At 37.5% G+C, this 17,217-nt stretch overlaps 1 long non-coding RNA gene across 4 annotated transcripts in view; it reads right to left on the bottom strand.

Moving 5' to 3' along the window:
• Window positions 1-17,217, bottom strand: part of LOC115343879 — a 129,068-nt gene that overhangs the window by 96,008 nt on the left and 15,843 nt on the right. The window contains exons 1-2 of one of the 4 annotated variants that reach the window (XR_003924313.2): window positions 9,212-10,079; window positions 2,139-2,187 (exon numbers count right to left, since the gene is read on the bottom strand). This is a non-coding gene — a long non-coding RNA (uncharacterized LOC115343879). The other 3 variants (XR_003924314.2, XR_003924315.2, XR_003924312.2) reach the window with 3 other exon arrangements.

Raw genomic sequence — 17,217 nt, 5'->3', positions numbered from 1 at the left:
TTGATATCAAATGGCATTTTGCCAGGAAAAAAAAAAAAGACTTATAACAGTTGGGTGCTAAAATCCTACCTTCTGGGCAAACAGTGATTTAAATGTGATTTAATATTAAATGTATGTGCATGTGTTAGTAAATACATATTTGTAAAACAGTCACTGGTAGCACAAATTAGAAGACAGAACATTTATAATATACCCAATGTAAAAAAAAAGTCTGCTGTACTAGCAGCCAATATTGCTGAAATCAGCATTTTCACTGCAAAGTTATTAATATCCTGCTTATTGATTGTCATCTATTACATTGTATCCTCAAGATGCCCTGGGCACATGTCAGATGCCATGTGCTGATCTGGACCCTCTATCTTAGAGACATGAAAATGTTTAAGCCTCTCGTTTACCAGAACTAGGACCTTACCAAGTTACGTTATTACAGAAAAGAACACATAGGACAGCTTGCTATCTTTACTACCAAAGCTACATTTTTAATCCCTCACTGAATCTGTCAATGCCTTTGTAACAACGTACAAAGTTTCATACAGAGAAGTTAATCTAAAAATTTAAGTACGGACTACATGTTAACTTTTATATTAAAAAATATTTGATCCGAGCAGCTGTTTTTCTAGCTCAATCTTCTGCAAAGTATCCCAATATTTACACACTTCAAAAGAGGGTTTCAACTCTGCTTAGTCAAGAAAGGCAGATTTAAATGGAAAAAGCAATTTCTATGTGGAAAAGTCCAACTAAAAGGAAACACCCAGAAAACACTTAATTTACTCAGTGTCAGTATTTCCCTGAAATATGACGTTAAGGATTAGACTCTCACTTGACAAGGAATGCTACGGTCACATCTGCAGAAGTAAAGGAAATATAGGCAGAGGTCAGTCAATATTACACATAGTATCTTAAAAAATCTTATTATTTAGCGGCCTTGTCAATAGTCCAAGACCCTCGGGCTAGTAGATCCCAGCCTTCGTTGTTTTTTTAAATTAACTGGAAGACATAGGTATCAGTAATTGGTGCAGTGCTAGAAAAAGTGTCATTAAGAAGACAGCAGGAACAGAATTCTTCCCTTGTGCTAGTTCCAAGTAGCAGCAGTAAGTAAAACTTCTAGAGTTGCAAAAACTTTCTTCTGAAACAGGGATTTTATTTTAACAACAACATTTCCAGAGGAAATACTAGTTCTAACGAATTCAAGTGGATATTAGGACAAACAGTTTGTCCTAAAAATATGTATTTAGCTAAATCAAAAGACCTGTAATCTCCTCTCAACAATATTTTAAAGCCTAGCACCTTTTCTGAATTTTGTTCTCATTTTTTTATTCCAGATAGTTCAACTACGGATGCATTATGTAAGTCTGTAAGTACAGAGTTTCTTCTGTTTTCTGTTCTGAGACAAATTAAAGGTCATTTTTCAGCACATTATATTTTTGTTGTTTTCTGACTATTTACTCATCTTGAAAATTAGGATAAAGGAACTGAAATCTAACGTTTTAGGGTAGCATTTATTTCACTGCACTGAAAACAAACAAACAAGCCCAAATTTGCTGCATTTTTCTGGTAGCAAATAAAATTGCTAGCAAGGAATCACCTCTCATATTTTCATGAAATAAATGTTAATTTTTGTCCAGATAGATTTTGCATATTTGCCACAGCTCAGCTATGAACTACTCACAGAAAATCCTAAGAACACAATACGAACATAAAATGCTACTGTCTGTTTGCTAAAGACACCTCAGTTTTACAGCAGTGGTGTTGATGCTTCCAACCTTTTTATTACCTGAAAACCCATCAACAGCTTTATAATGATGAATGCAACACAGTTCAGTTTGTATTTGCAAAATTCACTTTTTAAAGTGGCAGATGTGTGCCAGCACATCTGGAAACCACTTTTAATTATACTTTCCTCAAGTGGGAAAGCAGTAGCTTGTACCCATAGTGAAGCTTTTATATCTGACCACACAAATGCTAGCAACCACCTGTGTTTTACACTGATTTTCATTATAGAGTATATCACATTACTACCCTATTATTCCAGAATGACATTTGAAGCTGTTGTGTGACTAAGCTGCAGCAAGTGTGGTCTTGAAAAGGCCTCTACTCTACAAAAATGTAATAAACTTGATTGCAGATAGGGTACTTACCGCTGAGGATATCACAATATGCATGCTCCTAAAGTTGGCTTCTCTTGTTCTGAAAGTCATAAAAGATATACATTAACAATCATGATTACCAGTCTGGGAATTGGAATTTAGCAAACTAATGTATGCCCCCAAATAAGATACCTTGTAAGTATTTGGAATTCCTTTCAAATAATTGTTTCTTTCCTACTATTAATACAGGAGTATTATAGTCAAATACTCTGTTTCTTCAGCCATGCTCTGAGATTACAAAAAGCAATTTCAACTGTGATTTGTCAGCCTAACAGTATTTCAATTCTGTCATAAATATTTTCATAGGTTGTGAACATTGTGAGTTACATGACTAGGTTGGGTTTTCTAAACTAACCTTCCTCCCCTACTCCCCCCCGCCCCACCCAAATGTAACAGTTTTTTTACATCACTGTTCCTCATTTCGGACAAAAAAGAAAAGATATTTCAGACGTCTGTGGAATCCTTTTCTTCTTTACAACACTCTTACAATATTTTGGAAGAGTGTAAAGTTGACACGCAAAATTTTGTATGTTGTAGTGGAAGGAAAAGGTTGAGCATTTGTAATGTTCAGCCCTTGGGAGACCTGGCATGCCCAGGGACAGACTCATCAGAAATGGACACCAGTATGTGTAAATTTGCAAAACGTAAAGTACACAATTTTACAGACTATATATTTAGGATAATTTGCTATGCTGACCCATACAATGTTGAGGTAACTAAAAAAACCCCCAAACATCACTTTAGCATAATTTAATCTGCTTATCAGTTACTGTGCTCAAAAGAGAAGCTTCCACACTGTTATACATCTGAAAACCACATTCACTTGTCTTGTATTTTCTGCCTTTAATTCAGGACTTAAGTTTTGCGGTAACTCATGAAGCCACAGAGGATCCCTCACAGGACTGAGCCCTCTCCCAGTGTGCTGCCCATGTAACTTCACTGCGTGCTGCCAAGGGCTCTGGGATTGCAGTTGAAAGAAACTTGTCCCGCTTTGAGAAAGACTCAAAGCAGACCTCAGCCCGGGATCCTGAGACAGCCGCTACGCTCCCTCTCTACCAGGCAGAACAACAACCGATCTGTACAGTCGTGAGTACCTTGGCTTTGCTCCTGCCCTCCCACCGCTCTCCCCCCGCTGCTACGCACAGCCGCACCGAGGCACAGAAGCGTCCCAGTGCCGCTGTCTCACACCACCCAGGAGAGCTGCTGCTTCTGCGGCAGGCAGCACTCTCCGGGTCAGCAGAGAGGGAACAGTAAGATTTGCTTTAATCCACCTTTTTTTGTCATCTCAGAGCCTCCCATGTGACACCTGGTAGACATTTAAACATTCACCCAACTATTATGCATTAAAATAACGTAGGGGGTGTTCGCTGGGTCGTATATATAACTTTTGCAAAGATGTTCATAATATGTTAAGACATTGAATATGTTAACAGTCCATAACCCTGCTGCTGTAAAAGCATAACTTGATTTCACATTGCAAATGCATTTATTATCCATGCAAAGAAGGCATAATATTCCTCCTCCTATTCTTTTGTTATCTGTGGTAACAATTTTAGATGGCTAAAAAAAAATGTTTATTTCTGTGAATTGCTTAAACCTAAAAGAAAAAGAAATACAGGCACACACTGAATATAACCTGTTAAAGGTTTTCCAACTAAATACACTTACAGAGCAAACAAAGATTGAAGCACTCTACGGTATACTACAAAACATAAAAATATACTTTTTTTGTTTGAAGATGAAGGTATCCTGAAATCAACCTTACTGAAAGAAAATTATGTCTAATTATCAAAATAATAGACCTAGAATGTAAATTCATTTCATCTTGGACATACACTATCTAATGCAGTATTTAAATAGGGATACACTAGAAGACAGGTAGCTGCACTTTCTGAACTCTGCCTGAAATGGTGATACAAATTGATATAATCAAGGTCAGCCACAAAAGTCATTTTTACAATGAGAGAAGGACGAGGGAAAAGACTGCAAATGGGCAAAATAAGCACTCGGACATCTGATTCTTTACAACACAAGGAAGGCATGTTCAAGCCTTTTACTCAGTAAACTGTCCTCTTTGAGGAGTGCCAATGAAGACAACGAAACTGCTTGAGGAAGAAGGCAATGCCAGTCGCACTAGTGCCACCAGGAACTAAGGGGGAAGAGGCAGCTTTTGGCATCCCGGAGCAGCCAGGTCACAGGGTGCTGGATCCAAAGATCCGCAAAGTCAGGGGGATTCTCTGCTGATTGCAATGGGCCCTAGATCAGCCCCTTGCCCTTATACCTCTTTAACTATCCCACTCGTAACACTGTCATCATGAGCTTAAGGATGTGACTGGGAAGGAGAGCAGAAATGTCTTTGAAGTCATGAAATATATCCAAGATCCTGGATACCTGCCATTTTAAAACACTGAGCTGAACGCACTCGGCCTTAGCAGCAGGTTAACGGTCTGGAAGCAAGAGGCAAACAAACAGAGAAGAAAAAACCACCATGGATGCATCCTCCCTGCCTAAGTCCCTCTGATTCCAGGCATTTTGGGTGCACCAGAGCCATACCCCCATAACTAGCTAGTTAGCACACCTGCAGCCATGCTGGAGCCTGCCCATCGTGCCGCCGTCCCTGAGACCCACTGGAAACCAGTTCCAGGGCCAGGGGCTGGTGCTCGGGGCTGCACACATCTGCAGAAGGGAAAACTCCTGGGCTTAGGTACAGGGTGCCGGGGAGGCTGAGCAGGCAGAAGGATTACTCCCGGGAGCAGGGTACCGCTGACAAAGCCACAGACGTTTTCCCCAAAGCAGGGTTGATGTCGTGCCCGTTCTCTCCTGTAGCAAACTGACTGAAAATACTAAAAAGTCTTTACAATCTTATTGGTCCTGCCAAGGGAGCTTGTTGACTGGCAGGAAAATGCATCTTTGTTTTCAATTAAAAACATTATTTGGGTGCAGTAATTATTTAAAAGCCATGAGGAATATGATTTTGTGATTATAACCACAATTTGTCAATCGAAGCAAATGTTTTAAACTATCAAGGTTTGGTAGAGAAAGAAGACAGAGGGAGTAATAACAAATACTACTATGACTACATGTAGCCTTCATCCAGCCAGTGCAATTTTACTTGTATTCTGAAAACACCGTAGCATAATCACAAGCCAAAATCATAACCGTAGTGAAAAATCACATATGACATGCTGATATGGAGGGATTTCATTAGGACATTACATTACTGGATACTGCAAGTAGTCTACCTGCTACATTCTCCTTTTTGTAAGGATACAGAGCAATCGTGGCTATTCTAATATAGAAAAATGGGAAGCAAAGCAAGAAAGAAATGGAGAGAATTTGTGTTAAATTGGATTTTCTTGTCTCCCTCCTGTAGGTTTTATCACCCAGATGACAAAACATTATCATTAGCAGTTTATACCAAAAGTTAACATTTGCCCATCGTTTTCTATTTTCTCTAAACCACAGAGGTTGGAGCCTGTTATGCACTCCCCTTATCTTACTCCGTTACTTTAGAATCTAAGAGTGCACTGTGTACATTAATCTTTCATGGCAGAGTTCACTGAAGTTCTGCCAAAATTCAATAATTATGTTCCATCCAATCCAGCAATTTATTTATCTCATTGCTGGAATTTAGAACACATAGAACAAAGTGCTTAGTTTATATGAATTAAATGCTTGCTAAAAAACCCTCCACAAGACAAAACAAAACAGGTCTGTTTTAATTTCTAAAGTTTTAAAACACACAGTAGAATCTATTGAGGAATAAAGCTATTTTTACAAGACCTCATGTTTTCTCGATAAACTGAAAGTGTTCTTTTTTTTTCATATAAGTATTTTATAAATACATTTGTAACTTTTATTCAACTGTATAACCATATGCACCACTTACACTGCACTACTAAAACATGAAATATTAATGTCTAACAGTCATTAAAAATGCCAACTACAAAGCAAGAATTTGTATTTTGAATGGAGAATAAATTGGTTTACTGCACTTAAATGGGTAACTGGGAGTTCAACAGTTCTGTGAAGTAAAATCTAGGATACAAAATTACATTAAAGTTAAGCTTTATAATTGCACTCTTTCATGATATGTTTGCAAACAAATAGAAAACATAAAGCCCTCCAAGTAGAAAGATTAGAGACATGTTACTGCTGAGGGCTGTTAAAAATAAAAATGGCGTACTGGAGAATACTTAATATCCTTCACCTTTTGTAGTCTCAGGAAAAGTAACTAACCAGTTATTTATCAACCTAACTATAAAGAAGACACATTAATCTACTGGTTTGGGATTTTAAAAAAGAATACAGTATCTATACATTTTAAACTTTATACTTCTGAATACAGAATGCTGATTTATCTGATGGAAACATGACTTCTTTGTATCTCCATACAGACAATAGATTTCTTGATGAAGGAAAATGTTAATTTAGTGTCTGCAATCAAAAGCCAAATTTATAATGTTTTAAGTTTTTAGGCAAAACTCTCTGTTACTTTATATATTAGATTTTACACTTCAAGCATGCTATCAGACAAAATTTGACTCTGGATTTAGAAACTGCTCACAAAGTTTTTGGAGCGTAACTTGCTGTGATTTATAACACAACCCTTTACCAACCAAAACAGAAATGAAAACCTCTAGAAGCAGTGCACTAGCATGTGTTCATTATTTCACAGTAAAACCTAGGTAAAACTAGCAATATCACAGTAAAACATTTGAAAGTTAGTTTTGCAGTAACTACATGTTTATATGCATATTTTAAATTAACTGTACCTAATTTAGTAACTCAGGAGAAATTAATTCCATGCACCAGCAAATAAATTCCATAATGATTTGTGATAATTCTACTATCACATTTACTTTTGCACCCAGTATGGTAATTTTCTGGCAATGCTTTACATTAAAATAGGATTCAACTTTGATGTATTTTTCCCTATTGTAAAACTTTTTAAAAAATCTCAGAAAAATGCAATTAAGTCCTATCTGGTTTATTTTACTAATGTTCTCCGTCTATTTTTTTTCATCATGTTGACCTTGTCTGCTTTCTTTCATTGTAAATACAATGTGTTATAGTTAAACTCGTAGGAGACTTTCGAGTATTGCAACTCAGTCTCCTGCAATGTAACAATGAATAAACTCTCCCAGGCAAGTTATATGAAAGTAGAGATACTGAAGAGTCTATAAAGCTCGAGTTTTTTCCCAATCTAGTTATGTCTTGCATTATGTAATAAAGGAAACACACACACATACACACACACAAACACCTTACAGAAAAAGTATGGTTTAACAGAAGAAAGACAATACCTGTAAAGCCCATTTTAACAGCAGGAACTACTGCAAAAGGGATCAAGCTGGGGGGCAGGGGGTAGGGGAAGGTGCGAAAAGGCTGTTCCACATCGATATTGCTGCTGAAGTATGGTATTGCTTATAAGTAAACAACACATATAGGAACAAGCGACTCCTCAGCTATAGCCACAAGTGCTGTTATGTAAAATAAAAATGCCTAACAAAAATGCTGCCTAACGCATTTTGTCTTTACATTGAATGCACATGGAAAAGACTCTGGGGTAGAGTATACACAGCATGTAATAGGAGGTCCTTAATTTCCAATTGCTGAGTTGCTTTGTTAAATACAGATTAAATTCACAAAACGTTCAAGTGTACAGTAATAATGTATTCACTTACAGTGCCAGACTTGTTTATATAATATCAGCGAGGAATAATCAGTCATTTATTGCACTGATGATCTCCACAAGTTTCTAAAGTCTGCGCACACTTGAAACGTGAACTTTCACAGCTCCTTATTAATGTTTAGACTAACTCCTTTTCCCCCTTTTTAACAACAAAGGACAACCCGGCTCCTGCTCCCTGTCTCACAGATTAGACCCATACCCAGATTTCAAGGAATCAGGATAAATCCAAAGGCACATCCAAGATTTTCCTTGCAAATTTCCCCCCAACGGATCTAGGCATGTATTTTTTAAATAATTATATCAAAAAGCTTCACTTGCACAATTCAAACAAAGAAACTTCTCAAAAATGTCATTACTTACTGTTCACTGAGCATAATTGACTGAGATTAAAAGTTTAAAGATTCATCTGCTTTACGTCCACAAGTGTTTTAAGCAACCCCTAATACTGTATCCTGCTTAAATGTGACAATTAGGGCTGCTTTGGCATGTTGAAAAATACAAAGGTACCAACGATTGTCATTATGCCTTAGCTCCCTGTAGCCTGTTTTTTGGGTGTGCGTAAGCTGCGGAAATTTAGAATGATAATAGCAACAATTTGGTACACGAGGAAAAAACAGACAACCCGCCCCCCCCCCCAATACTTCACATATACTGTATAAAGTCATTTTGACATGCCTACACAACTGGTTGTGGCAGCTTTCAGACATGATTCCTAATCACAAAAAAATGCTTCAGGTTCTTTTAGAGAAAGCTTGCCGTTGGGAAGTTGATTTTGGCCAAGTGCCAAAATCATGTGCAAAAGGGGCCCTCATTACCAATTCATGGCAGCCTTCAGCGCTGACAAAAAATGTGACCCAACAGGCTAAAGCAACAACTAAAATTAAAAAGTATGAGACAAAGACAACTTACTTAATATTCCTTCCATCGCCACATTAAACTTTTCCGTAATTAAACCCTTGTTAGTTCAAAGCAGTTTCCAACTACTTTTAAATGATTGCACAGGCAGTCTGTAACAGTTGAAAGCTTTCCCTGTAAATTCTCCCCAGCCACTCCACTTTTAACAGCATTTGGGTCCGACAGCAGAACTTTCTGCCGCGCGCCTCTGCAAGAAACCCCTCTCCAAAAAGAAGCAAGGCGCCCGCACGTATTTCAGCGAAAACTAAGCAGCTCATTACAAGATTTTGCAAGCGTTAAAGGCATAGGAGGAGTGAGGAGGGGGGAGGAGAGAAAGAGCTCCCTACGTGGGAGCAGCTAGTTCCTAAACTTTCTAAAATCTTATCAAAACGTGCATGCAAACATTAAGCAATCGCAATTAACAGCACTCGCTGCACCACTATCCCATAAAAGCAGATTTGATACACGGCCTTACCTAGATGTCGTCTGGCTTTTCTGTGGATCAAAAAGTTTCCTGCCTAAGCACAGATATTCTTTCACAAACCATAAAGGCCCCTTTTATTAATCCAGCACTGTAACAGCCTGCTTTCTACACCATGTTGAGAGCAGGATGCGTCAGCTTTCGAGAGAAAAACAGTCTTAATACACAATTAGTGGCAGATTGTATAATAGAGGATTTATCTTAAAGAGTGAAACGGCATTTTTTAAAAAGCAAAGAGGGTGCGGTCAGATGTTAGGCTATCCCTGAGAAAAGGGGCCTAGGCTGCACTAGTACCTAAATACTAGCAGAAGCTTACTGGGAAGGGAGCCAATGGAATGACTTTGTTTGACCCAGCTGCCAATCTCTCCTGAAGCACTGCGCCAGACTAAACACTGACACTATTTTAACTCAAATCAGGCTACAGCAGCTGTTTGCTTTCCGGCTCTCAGCTATGCACCATGGCCATGATGACTCTGCACAGCACATATGATAGAGCTGGGGCACTTCTGCTAAAATATGTTCCATGTTTGGACGGGTGGTATAGAAGTGGGGGCTTGGGGGGCTGCAGTTTTGAGGGTTTCTTTCTTCCTTTTTTTCTTCTTTTCTCTTTTTTTTTTTTTTTTTTTTTAAACATCTCTGCCTCCATTTTCCCCAAAGTGAAATAAAAATGAGATTTGAGGCTTGCAGAAACTTCAGCATTGCAAGTCAGGTGAAAGGGTAGAAGTTACTGCTTGGGACTGACAAGAACCAGAATACACTGTAAAGGAGTGCACGTGCATGCATGACTCCAAAATCCATCCACAATCTCAAATTATTTATTTTCCTCTTCCTAGTTGCTCTAAAATTGTTCAGCATAAAAATAATCAACAGATTCTCCCTCTCACTCATTTTTAACTGTAAAATGAAAGTGTGTGTGTGTATATATATATGTAAGAAAGCAGGCATTACATATGTGCGTACATGCACACATTTACATATGCATCGAGATTCTGATCTAAATTACACCAGTGCAAATTGCACTGTAAGCTATGAAGTTATTACAGGTTAAAACTGAGGGTGGATTTCGATAGCCAATTTACATATGAAAGTATATGAGACTGAAAAACTACCTAAGCATTATTAGTAATAGGCATATGGCATGGAGGTTTGCATGTCTTTTCTAATTCAAAAAAAGCCAAAGAAAAGTTGCAGCAACAGAAACAAAGCACATACATATGTTAAAATCCAATGGAGGCTTCTAAAGTACTGGGTGTGTAGCACAGTCCAACACAGCACCTACAGTTTTGAAGCATTTACAGCTAAACTCAGCCACAGTACTTAAGCCAAAACTTTGTTTCCTCTCACCCCACCACGGAGGGTTGCTGGCTATTCCCAAAAACTGCATGTGATGATAATTTCCTTGTTCAGTAGAAAAATCAGAATACCTCCACCGAAAACCAAAAGGCATAGAGAGGGGACCCAACCTTTTTTATTTAATATAAAAGTGTGTGACTTATCTTGATACGGAGTAAATGACAAGGGGAAGGTCTGGCTCCTGACATCTGAATGCCTTCAGTAGGCACTGCTGTGTATCTCAAATTCAGTACGTATACCCAACAGGGATAACGGGGGAAAAAAAACCCAAAATAGAAATGGAAAATAAAATAAAACAAAACAAAACAAAAAACTCTAAACCATGAATGCTGAGCCTGTTGCTCTGTCTTAGGCTGTTGTGCACCAACTGACTTCCATGAGCTGTTCAACAGCCTGCTACCAGAAACCAGTGGAAGTCATTGATATTGCACAAGATCAAATCTCACTAACTACCTGCCCCTCTCACTGGTTCTCAAGTATATTAACAGTTTAAGAAAAGATCCTGGAAAAGATTTTAAATAATCCACCGTAAAATGAATAAGGATTACAAATGAAACGAGTAATGGCTAGCTCAACAAATGCCCAATGTTCCTATCTAACATTAGAACTGAAATGGAAGAGGAGACCTCTATTATGTCTAAAACGCCAAGAAAGAACGTGCAATTACATTTACACTGAGGAAGTTACAAGAAAGACAGTTACATACACCTGAGAAGTCTGAAATCTTAAAATGGCAGACAGGTGAGACAAAGCTAACAGTTTTTACAGTCTCTCTCCTCTCTCTCTAAGGAGCACAGCAAGCATTTATCATGAGATGAATTTGCAGGCCCCCCTAAAGAAAATGCGAGTCCTCCTCAGCAAGGAGACTGTGCGCCCTGTGAATTCATATCTCGCATTGCACCAGACAAGAAAGGCAATATTGCAGCGATAGGTCTAGAAAGACATTAACAACACTGAACTTAGCATGGCTAGAAAAGAACAACAGTACAAGATAAGAAACAAAATATAGGCTGGAGTGAAGCTTTGCCAGCTCCTTGGGGCAGAAAAGAAGGTAATATGGCCAAATCAACAGACAAAGAATTTAGTAACAAAATTTGAGAATGACAGGAAGGGAACAATGTTGTTCTCAACAAAGCCAGCAAGGAACTTATCCAAGACAGGACAAGATCAGGATGCCGATAAACCATGGTGGATAGGCACTTAAAACACTGACATAAAAAAGACAAGACTATACACTTAAAGATAGAACATAAAGGCTTTTCATTCAAATACTGTATAATTAGCAGAAAGCTCATGCAACATTCTCCTTCTTGGAAAGCTAATTGAAAATTTATTCCTGTTTTCATTTGTGAGGGTGGGTTCTCTTAGCGTCATGTTGATTTGTAAAAGTTAAATACTCTTGTCATAATTGCTCCAGGGTGGCTGCAGGAGAGGGAGGTAGTATCTGGCATTTCTTTTGCTTTTAAACAAACTTTTGTCAGCCTTGGGCAATGCATGAAGAAACATAGGGAAGCACTGGAATAGGTAAACAGTAGAGTTTTGCTGATGAATACAAATCTCTTTCCTTCTAGAAAACTGTTTAGAATTCTTATTATCTTATAAATGAAGTATTAGTACAGCTAAGCATATTTACAGTTCCTGTTGTAGAAAATCTCTGGTTGCTCCTAAAAGGGGTTCTCTGTTAGAAATAACACATTCATTCTTTTTACCTTGATTTTGAGTTTAGGGAGCTGAGTGTATATGTGATTACACTGTGTGCATCTATGCCATCTAAAATATCTTCAAATCATTGGCCATTATTGATCAAATTTAAGATCAGTGGTTTTAGGTGTATTTTTGAGAAACTCAGTAGCTTTGAGATCTCTATCCCATATCAAATATAAGTCAAATGAATAGAGGAGAGAAATTTTGTCAGCATCCCTATGAGCAAATATGGAAAATCTGTAGAAGAAAAAGGCCTTCTAACTGCTTCATTACTTCACAGTAAAAACTTTCATCAGACCCACACACTGTTTTAAATATCAAAGTTCAATTAACCTCAAGAAATTAATCCATAGGAAAGTAGGCTTCACTGGTCATGAACTACCTTGGTTTTGCTGGGGAGCTGGTGGAAAGGATACTGGACATATCGTCCAAAGGCTTTGTTTGTTTGTTTGTTTTGCTTTTTAGTTTCAACTATTCAATTAGAGTGACTTCACCTTCATTTCTTCTATGTTTAGTACCATAATTTTGGCCCACTACTTTATGACCAAATGATTCCTCACTTCAAGTCAATTGTAAAGCTCTTAATTGATTTCAAAGGAATCAGGATTTTATCCTTTTCAACCCCAAGCCATAAGCATATTGCCATAGGGTCCCAGAAAGTGATGTGTGTAGAACACTGTGCAGCTAGCACTGTGAGGTGATTAATAACTTTCAGCTTCCACTTGTGCATCAGCCATTTCTGGAAGAGACGATAGCCAAAACTATGACATAACATTGCAAGTCATATATACCACTCTGTCATTGGAGACTCTGAGCTCCTACAATGCTGTCCATTTGTTCACTTACTGAGCCTTCTACTATCTGAACTTTCACCAACTATCACTGCTACGCTGGAAGCATTTCACCAGTAAGAATCACTAGGGGAAAGAGGAAAAAAGAGAAATTAAACATAGAACAAACCTGCATTTCAGTATTTCAGATACTTCAGGTGAGGAAGTTAGGTTTCCAAAACCAAAACTGACTTCAAACAACTTTATTTCCCTACCTACTCCATTAGTACATCACCACTAATTTTATTACTATGTTTAATTTATAATATGCTTATTTAAGCTGGAAGACAGTAGTGAAATACAAGGGAAAAAAAAAGAAAAGAAACTCAAAGAAACCAACACACACACCCAACCAGGAATACATGCTAGACTTTCTATTAAAAAGTAAGAAACATAAATAAATTCAAGAGACAGTCACCTATTCATGGTGAAATGGAACCCAGATGCTAACAGCTGAGAAGAAACTTGCCTCAGAAACTTGATTGCATAAATATCTTTCATGAGGGATTTTCATAACCCTCTGAGTAAGCCAGTGCCCACCATACCCCTACCAACAGTAGTGCATTAGACTTTTCTTTTCCATTTGGTTGGGAAAATCTGGTATTGCCATAGTCCATAGACATCTTTTAAACAAGAGCATAGAACATGGCAGTGACTTTTGTAACTATGGAATTAGTTTAATTCAGACTCTAAAATTAGTCTTACACAATCTCATCATCTCCAGATGCTGCTTTATACTCATAAATCCACTAAAATGTTTATATTGTCCCATGCAAAGGGGTAAATGCCTGCTGTGGATTGTTGCTCCAAGGCAGCAATAACTTACTATGCCTTTTCTGTAGCAAGTTGCAGTGGTTTTTTGAAGTACAATCTATAGACATTTGCTCTTTCCATCACACCTCCCACATTTCCACAAGCCACAACATATTTATGCTTCAAGACATCTTCTGGAACAAATCAGTTTTAGTTTTGAATTAGAATACAGCATGACATGAGACAGATATAGCTGGGGTTTCTCCTAAGAATAAATTTGTGTGCTTTTAGAACAGAGACCAAGCAAACATCAAGCTTGCATATACGCCTTACTTCCAAGCCAAGGAAATAGCTACCATATGTATTAAAAAGTCAGTATCAAACATAATTAAATTAGATATAACACAACTGGGCCCCCAGAGACCACCATCCAATCTTATTCCATCTTTGGGACCAATTATCGTGTTATTATACTGAGTAGTGCTGAGAATCCACCAAGGAAGAGGATCCTATTGTGTTGCCAAACAAAAAAGGCAGTTCTCGCCTCAAACATAATCCTGCTATTTTGTCAGTCAAATTCAGCATTGGTACATAAGATCCCTTCCCTGACCTCATACACAAGGTTAGCTCTCTTCTCCCACCATCATAATCTCTTTTGTAGTTCTGACTACTGAAGAAGGGAGACATATTCCAGTTTTTCCTTTGTGGGTAAATATCTTCTATGGATTTACTTTCTATTATTTTCTTTAACAAGAGGTTAAAGAGGATCAGGAAAGAAAAAACACCCAGAAAAAGAAAATAATGAAGAAGATTGTTGGTAATGCACCCCTCCACACATTAAGCAAGCATTAACAACTGTTTCATGCTTAGCACTAAATATAAAAATGAGATGGACGGCAAACAAATTCTATTTACAGTATTGCATACTACCAAGATGCTAGCAAGTCTAGGAAGGAATGTGATACAGCAGTTCAAGGTGACTAGAAATCAGGATTCTTGGTGTTTATTTCTGACCCTGCTCCTAGCTCAATGGGCAACTTTAGGTATATAACTTAACCTCCTCTGTCCCAGATTTCAGCTGATATAAATTGACAAGGCTCAAAAGGCATGTGAAAGGATCTATCCTGTCAAGACTTCAGTCCTCTACATCCTAGTGTCTCTAAAAGTGTGGCAGATAATATTCTTATTAATTTTTCAGTAATTAATAATATATTAATATGAACACTATTAATTCTTGCTAAATGGTTTGAGATCCACCTTTGCAGCAATGATTGAAGAATCAAAGAAAGCATTTCATCATAAATTAATGTAAACTGAACTACAATTTCTGATTGCCTGTAATGTTCATCTACAGTAGAAATAAATATTAAACAAGTCTCTATTGAATATCCAGAATAAATTTGTGGTTGGTTGAAGTGCTGGTTTTATGTAAATTGGAGAGACAGGGCAGCAGATTCAGTTTTTCACTGCATGCTTCACAAAGATAGTCCTAAGCACTAACGTCTAGAGTTTTAAACTACCTGCTTCACTGCAAAGTTTAAATAACCAATCACTCTGCCAATGCATATGCCTTTAAGTCAGCGCTGTGTTGACTCTTTAAATATTTTCACTTTTTAATATAAACTTTTCAGACAAAAATTTCTCTTACAGAACAAGGACCCTACACAACCAAAATGGAGAGAAGTTACCACTTTCTGTTTTTTCAGTCTCACCTGTTTAAGTACAGCTGACACAGAACAGATGCATGCATTACTCTTGTCTGGGGGATAGCGTGTTTACCAACCTTTTAATGACTTACAGTTGAAATCGCCTCATTTAGGAATCATGATGGCATTGACTATTAATGTCAAGCAGAAGAGCCTACCAGCTACACCAGGAGACTAAAAATCTGTGCCTTGGGTTCTTTTCAAAGAGCTCTGGAGAGGAAAAAAGAGGCAGGTGGGATTTGGATACATTGATGATTTCAGAAACCTGCTCAGCAGTCATTTCCATTGCTATGCACTTAGACACAACCAAAACTAAACCTGGCAATATGGGAGAAATTCTTCAGACCTTTGTGCATCTTACACCAAAATAGCTGGGTTTCAAAACTATTACACCAGAAGGTTTGGAAATGAAAGCCTTTATTTGTGTATTATAAATCCACCTATAAATTGCCTGTAGACAAAACATAACATTCAACTGAAATAACATATACAATACTATTATTGTATCCTTCATGCAAAACTGGCTGTCTAGAGTTTTCTCCTTTCAAACCCAATATAAGACACAAAAGGAACATCTTTAGGATGCTTTATCCTTGTCAGTCAAGCAACTACCTAAACAAAGAAGCAATAGATAATGAAGCTTAGTTATTATCTCCTATTATTGCACATCTATGAAGGCCCAAGAGAAAAGACCATCAGCTACAGACAGCCTCTTGACTATGTTAGGTAAAAAATCATAATATTACATGGTTTTGGTTAAGGGTCTGTGATACAGCAGAGTAGATTTTTACAACAACAGAAAGTAGAGGAAAGCAACATATTTGATAATTTTTTTCATCAAAACAACAACAAAAAATGCTATGTTCGAAAATGTACTTAAGTTTTTTTCACACTATTTTGATGTTCTACATTTTCATGACTGCCACTGTCAAGTGAAAGTTCCATGAAATACCGTATCTTGCATAGATTAAATTAGGTAGGTCTTATTCAATACATTTCAGTTATTCATACAAACGTTAACCTCTGCATAGAGACTACCTTTTTGATACAATGCCGCCTTATGTCTAAAACCAGCTTTTATTCCAATTCCAGATGTATTTTATTAGTTATTTTAGACAGCACTTTACTGTCACTGAAGAAGTTTCAAGTTTAATTGAAGGCAACTTCTGCATCCCAGCTGAAAAAAGTAGCAGCTATGAAAAGTAATTTTCAGTTAGTCACATCATCACAAGTTGGCTTACATTTACACTATACGAAGTTAAATTACCATTCCAACATGAAACCCAGAAAACTGGAATTCCCTTAGGGAGAAGGCCTTGCAAAGCAGAAATCTTTTTCAAGTTGTGAGTGTGGTCTGTCCCATCTGCTTAATACATATAGTTTCCATTAGTATTTGAGAGCTGTATGCAAGTACTGATGGGGAACACATGCTTATTACCTTAGTCTCATGAGTAATCAAGCACCATGAACAATCAAACATATAGTTTGTGTTTATTACTCTGTGTATATTTGTAATGTAGAAACTTGGTATGTAATGATCCCTACAACATCACAATATTTAAAGAGCAAATATTCGAGGAATGGGTTCAACAAACTTCAGTACATGCCAAAACTTTCTCGAACATTGTGTCCTCTAAAAAAAAAAGTAAGAAGA

Source organism: Aquila chrysaetos, chromosome 7 (assembly GCF_900496995.4).
Source record: "Aquila chrysaetos chrysaetos chromosome 7, bAquChr1.4, whole genome shotgun sequence".
NCBI lineage: Eukaryota > Metazoa > Chordata > Aves > Accipitriformes > Accipitridae > Aquila > Aquila chrysaetos.
The sequence above is the reverse complement of the archived record's forward strand: the minus strand, read 5'-3'. Positions and strand labels throughout refer to the sequence as shown.